The sequence below is a fragment of the Lissotriton helveticus genome, chromosome 2_1, assembly GCF_964261635.1.
Source record: "Lissotriton helveticus chromosome 2_1, aLisHel1.1, whole genome shotgun sequence".
Lineage (NCBI taxonomy): Eukaryota > Metazoa > Chordata > Amphibia > Caudata > Salamandridae > Lissotriton > Lissotriton helveticus.
The window spans coordinates 109577254-109595529 of NC_136059.1; the positions used below are offsets into that span (position 1 = coordinate 109577254).

The following is an 18276-nucleotide window of genomic DNA, read 5'->3' on the forward strand; positions in this document are numbered from 1 at the left end:
ACCTCCAGAGCGGAGACCTAGGTATGCCCTTGATCAATTGAAAAAAGATTGATAACTGTATTCACCTCATCTTGAAGGAACAAGGCTACTGAATTGCAAAACGCTTGAGTAATATTGCAATTGTTTTTTTCTGGGGGCTTGGTTAGATTTTTTAACAGTGGCAAAGAGTTCTTTCAAGGGGTTTTAAAGAGATTCAATCTTGTGGGTGTAATAGTTAGTTTTCTCCGTGAAGATCATGTCTTTGTATATTGCTAAAAAGCGTTTATACGTCTTTTTTTGGTTGAGCCAGGTGTCCCTTCCTGCTCATAAACAATTATTTAAAACAAAATTATGTTTTGCAACTTCTATGTGTGCTGTATTAAGCAGCACGCATAGAAATTACTAAAAGCCATTTAAAGATTGTGTATGTGCAGGAAGGAACACCTTCCTGCACATAAACAATATTCCCCTGCAACGCAGGCACCCTTGTACTATGGCGCAAGGGTGCCTGCATTGGCGTTAGGCAGCTAAAGTTAGACCCAGCTCAGGGGGAAACGCAGGGCTGCACCGTATTCTAGTAAATATGGTGCAGCCATGCGTTTCTAAACTGACGGAACGTGTTGTTAGCCTTCTTGGCTTAACGACAAGCTTTGCCACTTTCTAAGAAATATGTCCCATAGCTCCAATGGTGAATTCAATCTTATATATAGAAGGATTACAACATTTCATATCTGGTTTATTGCGAAATCCTGACTTGTTTCAGAATGCAGTGTCATTTTACTAGAAGTCAATGTCATTTTATCTTAACTCGCAAGGTCAGAAGGATAAACTTTGTTCTTCATAATACATAATCTTGAGGTCAATGTAGTTTTATCTACTGTTGTGCAACAACCATCCTATCTCAAAAGGTCAAAAGGTTATAACTTGTTCTTCAAGCCATAGTCCCTAGGTGCATTAATCAAGTTAAAACAAGCACAACATTAATAACACTTTTTATTTCCTTTGCATAAAAATATCTGGCATTTTGATTCTGAGCAGATGTAATTCATCTGATTAATAAGATCACAGAGGCTGGTTCCACAAACCCAAGTTACTTGTGTAAATCAATGTTTGGGTTTCACAAAGCATGCATTTATACTCACATCAAAGATTTACTAGCACACAGTTGTTTGTGTGTAAATCCTTCTCAAGTGTAGGAAGTGGGAGTTCCAGAACACAAATGTTTGTAAACAACAAATGTACATTTCTGGGGGAATACAGAAACATTTATTCAAGGTATATTCCTACTCTGAATAGGGTAAGAAATGTACTTCTGGCTATAGCAGCAGTACATTCGTAGCTACAGAGGGAGTGAGGCGAGAATAACACGATCTGAATAGGGTAAGAAATGTACTTCTGGCTATAGCAGCAGTAAATTCGTAGCTACAGAGGGAGTGAGGCGAGAACAACACGAGAATGAGGGGGCAGTTTCTCCCTGGGTAAAAATATTTTCCTCTGGAGACAAACAGATTTGAAGTAAAGTTGTACCATCATGACGTCTGTGCACACCTGTAAATGCACAAGATGCATAGCTGCACAAGTGAAAATGCCTTTTCATTTGAGAAAACTGAAATTCACAAAAGAATCTCAAAACTCATCCTGGGAATCATGTGATTGTCTCAGCTCCCGGCTGTACTCCTGGAATCTTCTATGAGTTTCTAGAACGTTTTTGCAGGCATATATCTACATATGTAATGATCATTCCTTTAGTCATTTCAAGCCCATAGAATTTCATGGCAACTAAAATATCAAAAAGCATTTTTTCTAAAATGTAATGCAGTGAGGGAGGTCCTTTCTTTCTATATATACAAAATGACATAGCAACTGTTAGTTTTTATATTTTCTCTTTTGTGACTCAATACAGCAAAAATTAAAACTGTTTCAAAGTGACATGACCACTGTAATCCCTTTGGTGACTTTGCGTATGGTTTTGAAAAATGTAGACGTAAAGAACGGAGACCTTTTGATGGTAGCCACATAACAGTAGATGTTTGTGATTAACTTTTTAGGTTTTTTTCAGTGCTGTTCATCTGTGGTAATATTATTAGCCACTGGAGGAATGTCACTGTTGCAATGGCTTGTATGTGAAATTGAGGTTTTTCATGTACTGTGTATTTTGTATTCATACTATGAATATGTTCCTTAATTGCTTTTTAACATTTGTATAGTTTCCCATTTGGTATGCCCTTTCCTTTATTCCTTGTTCCCTTCCCACTTGGTACATTCTGTGCTGGAATGTTAAGCACAGGGCCACTGTTTAGTCAGTTACCGCGACTTGAGGTTGTATAAGGTTGGAAAATAAATACCCTTGTACATTCTTCATCGTGTCCTTCGTTACTTAACATCAGTGGTGACAATTTTGAACAACGGAGCTTGCAATTCAGGGGACAGCAGCACAACCTCACCTCTGTTCACTTCGCAATGCTGTGCTGGTGTGCTAAGAGTTATCGAGTACAGGGGTCAAAGAAGCTCCTCAACCTGCCTCTAAAGAGGCACTTACATTTTTCATGGGGCGGTCGAATACATGGCCAAATTGTAAGGAACTTTGCTGATTAGACTGCACTGGTAAGGCCTCTGCTAAAAAATGTAGCACAATTTGTGTGGGATGATGCATGTAAAGTAGACTTTGAGAGTATTAAACTAGCTATTGTGAATGCACCGTCTTTGGGGAATTATTATACTACACGTAACACTATTTTGTACACAGATCCGAGTGCCAAAGGGTTAGGTGTGTCTTTAGAGCAGATGGCGGATGGCAGTGAAAAAATGGTAAGTATATGCGTGCCCCAACTCAAGGAACGTCCCCTTGGCACTACAGTGTCCCTAAACGAGGTTAATCCGTTTTCAATAAAAGTTTTGACTCCAATGTTGTTGTTGGTATTTACATTTTCATTTTATTAGTTCATAAACCATTTGGTATGCATGTTGCTCAAACCAAGTTATTCTTCACTCCCAACATGTTAAACATCAATCCAATGCATTTCGGGTAGTAATACCCTTCATCAGGGTACATGTATCTGTGAACAGATAAGTGTGTTTGAATGCACTTAAAAAATAAAAAAAAGTTTGTTTGAATGCACGAGAAGACCATTATGAAGTAATAGTGAACTGGAACCTATAAAATGTGAATTTAATGTGTGCTGAAACGTCGGGTCGAGTCCTACTACGTGCGGACCGTGAAAAGAGTGCACAAGATTATTTGAACTAACTAGGTAAGTCTTAAACGGAACTTGCAAACTATGCGCTTAAGTATAATTCAGTGAATCACTGGGTAGGTGTTCGATGGAACTATGAACTTAATGCAAGTGAAAGTGCCCATGAGTTTACAAGAAAGCTCATTGGTAACGGTACCAGAGTTAAATAAATGTCATGCGTTCATGATCAATAAAGGATTCATTGTGACCGACAAAACGAATGGTGCGTCATCGTCAGAGACTGTGTCTCTTGAACGATTCAAAGATGTAAGGTAAAACCGGGGTCGGTTACCTACTGGGATTTTCTCTTTTGGTGGCATTCTCATCAAGAATGTGGGAGAATGCGGAATCTAACTATTTAACCATTGAAAGGGAAGCATTAGCACGTTTCTTTGGCCATTACTCATTTCAAATTGTTTTTCTGGGGTCTTCTTTTTACGTTAAGGACAGACCATAAACCCTTGACATACATTTTCCTTACCAATGGAAGGGAACACCACTCCCCGTATAGCCAAGTGGATGTTCGGTCTAGAGGGATATAATTTTTTTATTGACTTCATTCAAGGGAACAGGAATTCTGTGGCTGATTGTCTCTTGCAATTACCATGGAAAGGGAGTGTGGTGGGAGGCGAAGGGAAGTTCGGGGATCTTGTTTTACTGATAAATTGTCCTGGTATTTCCAAAGAGGAGTGGGTTGCGTGTTCCACCAATGATTCTATTCTTGTTGGCTCAAGAGACAAAATTGTCAAAGTATGGTTCCCAAACCTAATGGCTTCCGTGGTTTTTGGGAAGATTTACATGGACATGATCATGGGAGAGGAGAAAATTGTTCCTCCTGAGAAGTTGTGGGAGAGAATTGTAGATTTGGCACATGAGGGACACTTAGGGTGTATCATTACCAAATCCTAAGTGAGAGCGACCTACTAGTTCCCTGGTCTGGATAGTCTTGTGCAAGAAAAAGTCAAGAAATGCGTCACATGTTCCATGAGTGGCAAGAGTAAGAACTTAAGGAAAGCACCTTTGTCCCTTGTAATGGTTGCCACCAAACCGTGGGACAAACTTGGTCTAGATACAGTGGGTACTCTTAACAGTTTGGCGAGGGATGGGAAGTTTATCATTGTTTTGGTGGACTACTTTTCACATTTGATAGTGCTGAAAGCAGTTCATCACATCGCTACACAAGACATGATTGCATTCTTATCTGATACTTTTATGACAGAAGGAATACCCAGTTCCATTGTGCCTGATAATGGTGTCCAGTTTCCTCAGAAAAAAATTGATAATATCTAACGGAATTGTCAATTGTACACCTTAAAACTTCCTTGTATTGCCCAAAAGCTAATGGACTGGTGAAAAGGGTAAACTGCATGTTAAGGAGTGTATTCAGTCAGGACAAGTAGCAGGGGCCCCTGTACGGAATTCTATAAAGAAGTTGTTGTAGTCTTACCACACTGCCCAGAATGGTGTAATAGGGGCCTCTCCTTTTTTGATGCTTAAAGGTCGTCTACCTAGTACTAAATTGTTCCCCAGTAGGATGGGAGATGGGGAAACTAGATGGGTTCATCAAGAGAGTGTGGATGAATGTGTCAGGAACCATGAAAATACGTATAAAGGAAGATATGACATTAAACATTGTGTGGTTGGTGATAAGTAGAAAGAGGGTGACTGGGTGGTTTTCAGAGCGCCTGATACCTCCAAAGGTTTATTTATTTATTTATGCCTTTTATGGTGTCAAAGCGCTTCGCAGTAGAAACAGTAATGATACATGAGGAGAAAATTACAAGTGAACAAATTACAAATTAGGTGGAGTCGCCAAGTTGTCCAAACCAGTGCGTGTAGCTAAAGTCAGTACTAATTTATTTATAAAGTGATGCTTGAAGATGGCCGAGTGTGGAGCATGGAAAGTATATCCAAGTGTAATAGCTCTTCCATAGAGAGGGTTCACAATACTAGTGAAACTTCTCCTCCCAGTCAAGACCAGTTTGAGAAGAGCTATGATTCCCGTTGACACCGCCCACCTGGGTGGCACCAGGGGTAAGTAATCCTCCATAGGAATGAGATATGTTGTAATGGCTTGTATGTGTAATGGAGGTTTTTCATGGACTGTGTTCTTTGTATTCATACTATAAATATATTCCTTAATTGTTTCTTATCATTTGTATAGTTTCCCCTTTGGTATACCCTTTCCTGTATTCGGTTCCCTTCCCACGTGGTACATTCTGTGCTGGAATGTTAAGCACAGGACGACTATTTAGTCAGTAACTTCGACTGAAGGTTGTGTAAGGTTGGAGAATAAATAACCTTATAAATTCTTCGTTGCCTGCTTTGTTACTTTACATCAGTGAATTACATAATGGTTATGTTTATGGAGTAAGCATCATTACTCAGGGCATTAGGGCCAACAGTGTGTGTTTTTTTGTGCTTAGCGTTTTTCTAACTACATTATTTTAAGCTCCACGTTGTTTACTAGTTGCTATATAAAATGTAAATCCATGCACGCATGTAATGTAGATATATACATTGTTATGCTGACTGACTGAGAACACTGCTACAGGGTAAACTGTCCAAAATGTGTCTCTTAACACTTGCAATCTTATGGTATATCCACAATAGATATGAATTTGGCAGGTTCCTACAACTGCTATTTGAGATGTCATCAGTGATGCAAGGTTTTTAAATGGCGTCATGTTATAGTATTACAATTCTGTGATGTCATTTGTGATGTAATCAATAATGTCATTTAACATGTCATGAGGGATGTAATATGTGCGGTCAGAAGCAGCATGTTATAGTTAGCTTAGAATTATAGCTGTTGAATTCAGTATTTTTGTTTTTAAACGTTACTTTTTGTGTTATTTCAACCAGTCGCTCTGTCCTGACCAGATTGTGGGGGTAGGTGTTATCGGCTCTGACCGCACGCCGAACGGGTACCTGACCCATACGTGCAGGTCCCACAGGAGCAGACTGCGGGGCACCTTAGGATTTTCCTTAGAGTTGCATCAAATTGGCAGGACCTGTTGGCCTGCTTTATTACTGACCTCAAGGAATAGAGTTGTAATACACTTTTATTTTTATTTTTTCACTGTGTAGTACTGAACACCTAGGTCCTAAAGAATTGCCATTTAGGCAAGAAACATGTTGACCTGATCAGAGGGTTGTAGGTATCTTGCTTTGAACCTCCTCAGCACACATCTCCCCTCCCACTATTTTAACCAAGGGCGTCGACCACGCCAATAAAGTTCATTGTGGATTGACCCACCTTTTTTAACTCACCACTATCTCACGACTACACTTTCACTTGCCCTCTCACTAGCATGCACCATATGGCTGGAACAAAAGATCTCCGATAAAGAGCCCCTTTACGGGTGCCCGTCAGACATTGCAGCGCCAGTCTGACGAGGAGCAGAAACCATATGATGAAGCATGACATCTAGCTTACTAGGTGTGTGAGGGTTTTAGTTCCAAAAAGGGAATTCCCCTCCCTTTCTTCTCTTCTTCTACGCTCTACACACACTTGTCCTCTTCACTCATATCGGGGAACTTTGTACCCCTCTTGTGTTATTATTATTTCAACACCTAACTATATGACTTTAACCTTTGTTTTTTTGTGTGGGTTCGAATTTCCCGAGGGAGATCACTCCAGGGGGAGGCAGTTTGCACTCAAAAGCGCTTCGAAATCATGTGTCACGCAGTGAGCTGTAGGTCGTGAAGGTGGTTGCTCGGCCTTTGCCATCTGCAAGCAGCTTGAAGGAGGGCTCTGTAGATTAGAAGCGCTCGAGCTCTGCAGACAGAAAGGCAGAGTCTAACATTTTACTACTGCCCTTGGAGGTTTCCAGTTCCATGTGGGTTGCCCTGCTCCAACTTCAGTTTATTCCTTTGAATTCTGGGACCTGTCGTTTTGTTTACTCTGTAGGAAGAGGTGTGGCGCCGCGGCCAGGGCGACTGACGCTGGAATCTGGGGACCACGGTTCGATCCCCGGCTCCGGCGGCAGGTCAGCCCAGCACCATGTGACTCTGGGCAATAGCTCGCTTAATCTTCCCGACGGCCCCCTAGAGACCCTTACGGGTGATTGTGCGCTTTACAAATGTGGACTTTACTTTACTTTGTTATATCATGAAGCATTTTCGAGCCAGACCTGAAAACAGAGCACTGTGGGCTCCCTCTTTGTTGAAGCCTTTTTTTCTGAATAAAAAAAGGTCTAAAAAGCTGCGGTTGAGTCTCCTGCACCTAAAACCCCCACACCTGTCCATTACTTGCTTACACACTCATAGACTGACATCCAGAGCGGCCGTGACTGTCAGTCTGACAATACAAACCGACACCCCTCTGTTGCATCGGTACCAGCCCCAGGGGCGGCAGCAGGGCACGCCAGGCCATCTGTCTGTCACGCCGAGAATGCGGCCTGTCCGGTGAGAGGGTGGGGGCAGGGTTTCGATCGGGAGTCATTATAGGTTCCACGCGGGGTGATTTCATCACTGTTGTGTTTAGGCGCTGCCCGACCGAGCCCAGCTGCATTATGGGAGCTCCCCATCCCAGTCCGTTCCCGGCTGCAGTGCATCTGCCCCATCATGTGACCAGCGCTTAGAGGCAGGCGGCTAGTGCTTCCGGAGGCGGCTGGTGTTTCAGTCAGGCGGCTCAGTGCAGGGGCGCCGACAGTCTGAAAACGCTGCAGGCGAAGGGCAGAGCCATTTAGTGAAAGCATCCTCTGCAGGTAAGGCGTCCCATCCATCGGCGAAATAATCATTTATTTAGGTCTGCACCGAAAACTGCCACTTTCACTTCGCTGTGTTTATTTATCGTAATTTAAATGTTAACACACATTCCCAGAACATTTCAAGGGCTGCGCTGAACTCTCAGTCCCGGCATTCACGCACAAATCTTAAATGCCCTGCATTTTCCTCCGTTGTCGTTTCTCATCTGTCCATTTTACTTGTCAAGTGACTCTCGATTGTGTAGTCCAGACAAGCCATTTCCTGTGGTCACCCTCTGATCATTTCTTCAGCTCAGGCAGGCAGGCGTGTGACACTCTCGGGAAGTCCCGTCTCTGGAACCTCGCTGAACGTGGAGCTGGTCGTGTATGGCAGTAAACAGAAGCTCAAACTTCCCATAATGCAGCTTGCTCTTGGGCAGCGTGAGTGACCAGGTCAAGTCTAGAGACATGACGTCACTCTACATGGCAATGTACTTTAATCGAAAGTTTTACAACAGCACTCTTTTAACCATTGGATTTCAACACCTAACTATAACATCACATTAACCTTTCTTTTTCAGTGAAATCTATCTGCATACATTTGTTTACTAAACAAAAGGTCAAATTAAAGTTATTGTTAGTTTTGGTTATAAGAAATTAACATTTAAATAAAAGTCAACATTTTCTGGAGAAACCACAGTAAGTTATGGTTATTATAATTCAAAACTGAAAAAAAACACTGACATTTCCACGTTATGGTTAGGACCTCAATCAGCAACTCACACACCACATGCTATGCCATTGACCTCACCCTAGATAATAATAATAATAATATCCACATTTGTAAAGCGCACAATCACCCGTTAGGGTCTCTAGGCGCTGGGGGCCTAGATGTGACAGATGCAATTACAAATGTGGTAAATGGTTTTACAGATGAGATTACATATGATATTATGCTTAACACTAAAGGCCGCTATTAATGTAGCATTAATTGTTGGTTTAATAATGCCTTGCTTTTAGGTGCTGTTTCCTATTAGGATAACTATTGTGAGGTCAAAAGCATTGCATTTGTTGGGCGAGTTATGGTTTCATGTCTTACTGATGGTTTCACGGTGTCACAAGTGATAGGGCTTCTGTCGTTTTCAGAAGAGCTTCCCACCCATACCCCAGGGCCTTACAGGCCATTCTAATTTGTTTCCAGAGGGGCAGCAGGAACCGCTGCCCACAGTCGCCTGTGCCAGCATGGAACCTGTCTAATTGCAACCTCCTGCAGTCTGGGGCTGGTTTGTTAATTTTTGCCAGGACTGCTTTCCAGGCCGGCCCTCTAAAATACACAATAGTGGGATGTCCCCATTCTCCCTAGACATGTAGGTCGTGAAATAAATGAATGAATGAAGAGATTTGTAGAGCGCTCGGCTACTACGCGAGTGTCCTGTCGCATGCTCCTAAAGAAAAATAGGTCGTCTATGGCCATCTAGCTATCGGAAGGGCAGCGGTGACCTGGTTGTTCCCAAATGACTCCACTAACTCAAACTACAGGTCTCCCTGGTTTGTAAGGTGTCTGTCACACTTCCTACAAATCCTCAAGGTGCTCTTCTATTCCACTATGCTACTTGTATAGCATATCCTCCTGGCCTTATGCATGAGGCGAAAACATACTGCTTACACAGAAGCTCCCCAAGGGCTTCGCCTTGGCCTTCTGAACTGCAGATCCCTAGCAAAACACGCCCATGAAACATACCTGCTCATCCAGGACCGGATGTTAGACATTCTGTTCTTGACCGAAACATGGCTGACCCCACACACTGACTTTGACATGGTCAATGCAACACCCCCCGGTTACCAAATCTGCGGCCTTAATAGACCTATCGGGAGAGGTGGTGGCCTAGCCATAATTCACAAAAACCATCTCAAATGCAGAATAGAAGAGGGAACCATCAAAGATTGTGAAAATTGTAATTTCACCATTCAGATCTCGCCATCTATCTCCCTCTCGGGAGTTTTAGTGTACCGGCCGCCGGGCGCACTGGGAGAATTCTCCAGTACCCTGATGGATTACATCTCACTTAAAACGATTTCAGTTTCGAACTTCCTCCTTCTAGGGGATTTTAACCTTCACTTTTTGGATCCCGCGGACAATGCCGCATCCAACCTTCTCGCTGACCTAAACACGGCCGACCTCCACCTCCAAAATACTAAAGCCACCCACGAGAAAGGCCATCTCCTGGATCCTATTCTCACCAACGTTAAGAACTTAAAGACCCTGGACCCGACCCCTCTGCCTTGGACAGACCACATGCTGATCCCAATGCACTGGTCAATCAATCCCACCACTGTCACTAAACAGAAAACGAGGATACGCACCAGACGATGGTATAAGCTAATACCAGAGGAATGGGAATCCATGCTCCGGGAAACCATGAGTCCCCTGCCCACGGACCCCAACTCCGCTGACAGAGAATTTAACGACTGGCTAGTTCTTCCCCTAGACAGTCTTGTTCCCCTCAACAGTACCCTAAAACACGTCAAACGGGCCACTCCCGCTCCCTGGTACACACCCGCTCTCAACACCCTCAAGAAAGAGTGCAAAAAGTCCGAACGTTCTTGGAGGAGAAACAAGTTGACACCAGAGAAAAATGCGTACCAGTCATCCATGAAAGCATACAAACGTGCCCTCCACGAAGCAAAAAGTGCCTTCTACGAGGAAAAAATAAAGGGCTCCTCTTGTTCAGCTAAGGAGACATTCTCCATCCTTAAAGAGCTCCTCCATGTCCCCGACCCCCCACAGACACCTATGGACCCCAAAGCAGCGGAGGAAAAATGCGTAAAGCTGGCCGTCTTCTTTGACGAAAAAATCAAAAGAATCATCACCTCCCTTCCTGTCACTAAACCCGACATCATAAAATCCAAGGACCCATCGCCAACAACCAATAAGCCACATCTAGCGGCACTCGGCCCAGTCACAGAAGTGGAAGTGATGGCCGCACTCATTTCAATCAAGAGCGGAGCCCCCAGTGACCCAGTGCCGGTACGGTTCGTCAAAACCATCCCTCAGGCCATAGTCCCTCAACTGACAGCCCTTATTAACACCTCACTGGCACTGGGAGAAGTCCCCTCGAACTGGAAAGAGGCTATCGTCAAAGGACTCCTTAAAAACCATCGCTAGACCCTGCCGACCTATCCAACTATAGACCCATCTCACTCCTCCCTTGGATAGGCAAGGTGGCAGAAAAACTAGCAAATAAAAAATTATCACACTTTCTGGAGTCAAACCATCTCCTAAACGACTCCCAGACGGGCTTCAGACCAGGTCAGGGCACGGACACCGCCCTCCTGGCTGCAGTAGAAAAGACCAGGGAAATTATCGATACAGGAGGATCAGTGGCAGTGGTCCTCCTGGACCTGAGTGCGGCCTTCGACACGGTCAGTCACCAGGTCCTGACTCACCGTCTCGATAATATCGGGGTAAAAGACAGGGCACTGAAATGGCTCTCATCCTTTCTCTCCCGACGCTCCTTCCAAGTATGGGAAGGTGAAAGCCGCTCCCCCTCCATTCCCCTCCAGTGTGGCGTGCCTCAGGGCTCATCCCTGAGCCCCACGCTGTTTAACGTGTATATGGCCCCACTGGAGGAACTGGTGTCACCCTATGGAGTATCCATAGTCAGCTACGCCGACGACACCCAGTTAGTGGTAACGCTCTCCCACCCCAGGCTAGAGCCCTCTAATCTCCACGACTGTCTAACCAGTGTACATCAGTGGATGAGCAACTCTGCCTTGAAACTAAATGGCTCCAAGACAGAGATTCTGCTCCTAGGGCATAACACCACGAGCCTTCCCCCGAACATCTGGCCCGCCTGCATGGGTGAACCCCCCACCCCCAAGACTGAGGTCAAGAGCCTCGGAGTGTGGCTAGAGACTGATCTCTCCTTTAGGACTCAGGCAAGAAAGACAGCCGGCATCTGCTACGGACTACTGAGATCATGCAGGAAGGTACTCCCCCTACTACCTTCCCAATCGCGCCTCCTGCTGATCCAAGGCCTAATTTTATCGAGGCTGGATTACTGTAATGCCATATACCTAGGATCCCCAGAAGCATCACTCCAAACTCTTCAAAAAGCCCAAAATGCCGCAGCCCGACTCCTCACAAACACCCCGGCGAGAACATCTGCCAAGCCCGCCCTGAGGACGCTGCATTGGCTCCCTATTAGGGAAAGAGTTACCTTCAAGGCCCTATGTCTGGCCCACAAGGTACTGCACAATGCTGGCCCCCCTATTCTTCGGAACTGGATCACTCCCTACCGACCCACAAGAGCGCTCCGCTCCGAACATGGGAACTTCATCACGGTCCCTAAGGTGAAGAAGGCCCGGTTCGGTGGCCGTCGCTTCTCGGTCAATACGGGAAAAAAATGGAACACACTGCCCCTGAGCCTCAGAACAGAACCAAACCTTCTAAAATTTAGGAAGGCTCTCAAAACACTACTCTTTCCCTGAGCCATCCATCCCACTCCTGACTATCCTCCACTGGTGGTAATAGGTTCAGCGCTGGGATACCCCTGGAGGTGACTACGCGCTTTAGAAATCTATAAAAAAAATAAAAAAATATACGTGGCACTGCAAACAGCCTTTCCTGATAATGCACAACAAATGGAGTAACGTCTTACTAGACCAACCAAAAAAGCAGTTTACAGAGTAATCAAGCAGAAGTAAGCAATTGAAACTCCACACTGCTATATAATACAGACAAAGGCTCCCATCTTTTGAAGCTACAATTATGTCAAGTCAAAGATAGCTTTATTCAAAGTTCAAAGTTTATTTATTATGTTTTGGCTCTCAATAGAGGGCCACATAAAATTTATACACACAATTATATTTCCAAATAACACATAAAATCGACTTAGAACATAAGAGGACACTAATTATCAACAAGTAAAGCGATCATCAACATCTCCCTGTATTTCATTAATAAATATCTAAAATCTCTTTAAAAAATTTAAAAATCCTGGAACAAAACATTTCATTTGGGGGGCAATAAAGTGCATGGAAGAACATTTTTACATTTACAATTCCCAATTGTAAACAAATTGGTTTTAACCATTTGAGGCGCAATGGGCGCAATGCGGGACAAATAAACATAACATGATTGACATCCTGTACCGCAGTATTACAGAAATTGCATAGAGGAGATATCCCATACCATTTTGCTAGAAGTATATTAAGTGGAAGCAAATGATGTCTTAACAGGTACCATAGTCTACGGACACTGTGGGGAATATTCCAAATAAGATATTGTTGGGCTAATTTTGGAATATATGTTTTTATCAGGGCTTCTCTTTCTTTTTGGCTCGGATGGGCAAGGATGTCAGACTTATAACATAGCTCCCAAGATGCACTTTTTAGTTTGAGCTTAAGTTCAGATGGTGAAAGTAAAAATAATGTACTTTCATCCAATTCAAGCAGAGATACCGCTTTTCTAAAGTTTTTTACTAACTGCGAGTACTCATTAAAGTTACCCAGGAGTTCTTTTTTGATAAGTTCTCTTAAGGTACCTAGTTTACCTCTAGCCAAACAGGCTACCCATCTTACAAGAGCAACCAACCCCTGTACCCAACAGCTACGAAGTCCGAATTCTAACCTGCATGCAGATGTTGAGCATGCAGTGTTAAGGGAAGAAATTTTCCTTAGTACCTTTCCTTCTATTTTATGCATAAAGCCCCATTGATTCAACTCCACTAATTCCATTCCATATAAGAGTGTAGCGGGAATTTTCGCTCTAAATACATCCAGGAAGAGGGAAAAGTGCCTTTTCCCAGTTGCATTATACAAAGCATAAAGCCCTGTCCCATGAGCCAACGCTTTACGGGAGTTATGTTCAATATGAGGCTTCTCACTCAAATTTGCGGAGATTATTTTCCCTAAGAAGGTATAGGTTTTCACCACCTCAAGTTTTTGTCCGTTAATAGTCCAATTATAGTTACCGGACCTGCATTTCTTTTTATTCGATTTCAATTGAAAAATCATAAAAGCACATAAAAATAGATATATATATACAATAAGATTCAATAATAAAATGGCAAAGTTGAGGACAAGCCTTTATACTGTTCATAAAAAAATCTATTTCAACACATTGAGGATCTGCATCTAATGATACTTTTTAAAAACATAGAGACCATAGTTATAGACTTTTCATCTTGTAATAACTGGATCTTAAAAAAGGCAGGTCTACATTGTCTCAGGCCCCATGTCTTTAACAAAGGTAACAAATATCTCTTCCTGCTATATGCATAAAATTTACAAAATAGGATACAATGTATAGGTGATTGTAAGGAAGAATCATCACAGGGACATGGTATTAAATCTTTTGACCAGTCATTTATGTCTGGAAAAGTTACCAATCTGAAGAAAGTGCCAGTTCTCAATCGTGATAGCAGCATTCTGCTGTAGCTGGACCAATTAGATGATAGGTACAGGTGAATGCCCGGACCCTGCATTAAGTATTGATGTTGAATAACAGAGGCCTTCTTTCCCTCTGCCTGCCAACGTTTATCTTCCATATACACAAAACAAGCCTCCTTCAATGCTTTTCTAGAGATGGTGGTTAGTGTAGACGGGTCATTATAAAACTCCGGATAGGCAATGTCTGTTAGAAAAGTTTTTACATATCTTAACCACTGAATGTATTTTGCACCATGGTGTTTTACACAGTCCTGAGTAATGGCCCTATTAAACTCAGTTTCAGTAGATGACCATACTTTATGCCACAACAAAACTGGGGAAATCTTTGCCAAATCTGAAATATGGAGCAAGGCAAGCTCCTTGTGGCATACATATGTGGAGGTAGATTTTGAGGCGGCTAGCAGGTATCTCGTAAAACCATTTTCACATTTTTGAATTTCTGTACAATCAGCAAGCCCCCAAATGCCCGCCCCATATATGGCAGTTGACACGCATTTTGCCTTGTATATATCCAGCAGGATGCGTACCGGCCTTCCCCCCCCCCCCAATTTATTCGCAAACTGTTTTACAGCACCAATGGCCCGACCAAAAGCCATTTTCCTTGAAGCTGCAGCTGTGGACCATGTACCTTTGTTGTTAAAAACGATCCCTAGATATGAAAAAGTATTTGTAACAGCTATCTTTGACTGCTTTAAGAAAATATTACAAGGTACATTCTTTTTAGATGAGCAGCACATGGCAAAGGTTTTCCCGATATTAATCTTTAGGCCTCTTACGTCCATATATTCTGAAAAACTGGTTAGGGCCTTCTGGAGGCTCAATTGGGTCCTTGCCATTATGACAGCATCATCTGCGTACAGAAGTATAGGTACCGCGACACCGTCAATACAAGGGTAATCCAGATCTTGATCAATTAAAAAGGTTGCCACACTGTTTATGTAGAAATTGAATAAAAAGGGTGCCAAAATACAGCCCTGCCGTACGCCTTTCTTTATTGGGAATTTGGCTGTACATTCACCATTTTTGCCAAAACGTACCTTCGCCCCTGCCCCTCTGTATAATTCTTTTATAAAGTTAAGAATGTTAGCCTCAATACCGATATCTTTTAAAGTGTCCCACATCACTTCATGGCTCAGACAATCGAACGCTGAGCTCAAGTCAACAAATAAATTTCCCTTTTTAGCCACCACATACTTTCCCATAATCATGGCTAAGTTAAGACCTTGTTCGACAGTGCCTAAACCAGAAACAAAGCCATACTGGAATTTAGAAAGGGCGTTTACTTCCTTGGCCCATGTATGTAATCTGTTCAGTATGATTCTGCCAGCCACTTTCATTAAAGAGTCCAGTAATGATATTGGTCTTTAGCACTTAGGATCACTTCGATCTCCCTTTTTAAAAATTGGTACAACAATCGCCTCCTGCCAAGTTGATGGAAAACCGTTTTTATTACAACTGTTAAGTCCATTCGTCAGGAGGGGTGCCCAAAGGGAGATATTGAACTTGTAAATGTCTATCGGTACTCCGTCTGGTCCCAGGGCTTTATTTGACGAGCTATCTGTGATAGCTAATTCTACTTCTTCTAATGAGAAAGCTATTTCCAGGGGGAATGATCCCTGGGTTTCGGACTCATCGCTTATCTGGTGGGCAAGACATTCTGAGCTAATTGTATCATCTTTCTTGTATAGTTCAGAGAAATGATTTACCCATGCAGCCTCTTCTATTGCTATCTCGAGTGTGTCTGTATTCCTTTCAACGAAAAAAGGGGCATTTACGGCCTTCCAAAAGGCCGTATTGTCTCGCAGTGCACATGCCTTATGGAGTTTTTCCCAGGCAGCCTCCTTTATTTCTGATTTTCTCTTCTTTAATGCAGCTTTGTAGCCTGATCTAGCTGCCCTTATATCTAGAATGTTTTTGGGTATTTTTTTAAGGGTTGACATTAAGAGAGCATGTGTTTTGCTGCAGTCTGAGTTAAACCAGCCTTCAGTATTGAGTCTCTCTCCTTCCCTTGTCCTACGAGTTAGTTGGGTACAGATTTGACCTGTTATTTTAAGAAAGGCGGGTACGACCAGTATAGGATTGACCTCTTCTGTAAGGCAGGTCATAAAATTGTTCAAGTTGCCAGATATTAAAGTATGCAGAAAGGTGTCTGGGTCCACTTTATTCCATTTTATTGAGTAGCCGTTAACTCTAGACAAGGCAATCCCATGGCGATAAATATTTTCAGCTACTTCTATATTCTGTGGGTTGTCTACCGTAAAGTTAAAAGATGATGAAATTGGGAAGTGATCACTCATCACGTTATCCTCCGTTTTAAAACTCAGAACGCGGTGATGATAGCTTGTTGTTACTAATGTGAAATCAATCACTGACCCAGCACCACGCCCATTAAAAGTTGGTTGAAAGGCCACCTGTTGGGTGCAAAACTCGTTTGCAAATTCTAAATCCCATTTATATATCAGGTTATTAAAGAAATTCCCTATCTTTGTATGCTCAAAGTGGGTACAAGAATCTCCCTTAAGGATAGTCAATCCGCATATGCCAGGCCCGCTATGAGGGCATAAGTGGCAGTTGAAGTCGCCAGTCAGAATGACACACATCTCATTTTGCTTCTGATCCTGATGAGTGTGGAGGGTATTATTTAAATCCTTAGGGCTTTATCTACTTCATCTTTTGGGATATTATTATATAGATTAATCAGGAGGACCTGCTGTTTCCCCCCCCACCTTCAGTAGGAGTAACTGGTAGTAATCTCCGCCAGTACGTAGAATTTTTACTACCACGTTCAGCGTGTTTGATATGAAGGTACAGAGACCACCTGAACTCCTACCCCTGCTAGTCTGTTTCGCTGCAGTGAAGAATGTACGGTAGCCATTCATATGAATCTCCTTTTTTTTCCCAACATTCCTGTAAACAAATAACGTTTAAATTTTCTACAAATAACAGGAATGTGGGTTTTTTAACTTTACTGGACAATCCCGCTATATTCCAAGACAGGAGGGTTAAATTTCCCCCTACCATCATTTACAAAGGGCTACCATTATCGTGAGATACGACTTCTGGAGGTTGTCCATGATCACCCCTCCCATCACTTAAGACCGTTAGATGGTGAGCCCTATTGCCCGGGTCATCATATATTCGGGTGGGTCCACTGCAATCATTTAATTCCTTCCCTTTTTCTGGTGGACAGTCAATAATAAAGTTATCTGGTCAATTTTCCAAGTTTTGCTCGAATGATGGGTTGGTTATGTAGTGGTCACCCCTGATTTCAGGTAAATTTATTTTAATCTGTTCTCTCCTATAATCATCTGTGCTCCCTGATCTCGTTTTCAGTCAGTCCACCATCTCAAGACAACTGAAACGGTTAGTGGTGGGAATCCCCCTCCAATTTTCCATATATAAAGGGTTTCCATTTAAGTATCCTCCCCACTCTCGATGGCCTGTGTTTCCCAGATTACCCCATTGACCTCCATAATTGGGACCTGAAAAATTCCTATGTGGGTAGAAGTTTGAAAGGCGTCTGGTTTCTATCCCTACTTCACTTGTTTGTATACTCCATGTGCAAATATAATCGACCGTACGGTGGTCCTCAAAGTTAACCAGCACACAGTCTCCATTAATTGTTTTCCTCTCGTAACCTACCCATGGCGCCCTACGCACCATTAGAATCTTACTTGACATGTTCGGGGGTAGGGGACGATTTGTATTCAGCCAATGAGATACTTTGTTTTTCGAGGACCAAGTTGATTCCTCAGCTAATTCTTCCAGTTCTGGTATACCTGTCAGGACAACTACATAAGGGCTCGCCTCTGGGGGCAAATTCACGGGAGGTCTGCCCTCAGTAACCCCCCTTCCCCTGTGTTTTTTATGGTGAACATCGGGTGTAGTAGATGAATTCTCCTCCCTCCCAGATTGCTGAG

General features: G+C 43.0%; 1 protein-coding gene across 2 annotated transcripts in view; it reads left to right on the forward strand.

Annotated features, from left to right (window-relative positions):
- The first annotated feature begins 7702 nt into the window (after nt 1-7702).
- LOC144817772 (putative N-acetyltransferase camello) overlaps nt 7703-18276 on the forward strand; it is a 43471-nt gene continuing 32897 nt past the window's right edge. For both annotated transcript variants that reach the window (XM_078674572.1, XM_078674573.1), the window contains exon 1: nt 7703-7924. The gene's annotated coding sequence lies outside the window, so the exon portion shown is untranslated. The remainder of the gene's footprint in view (nt 7925-18276) is intronic.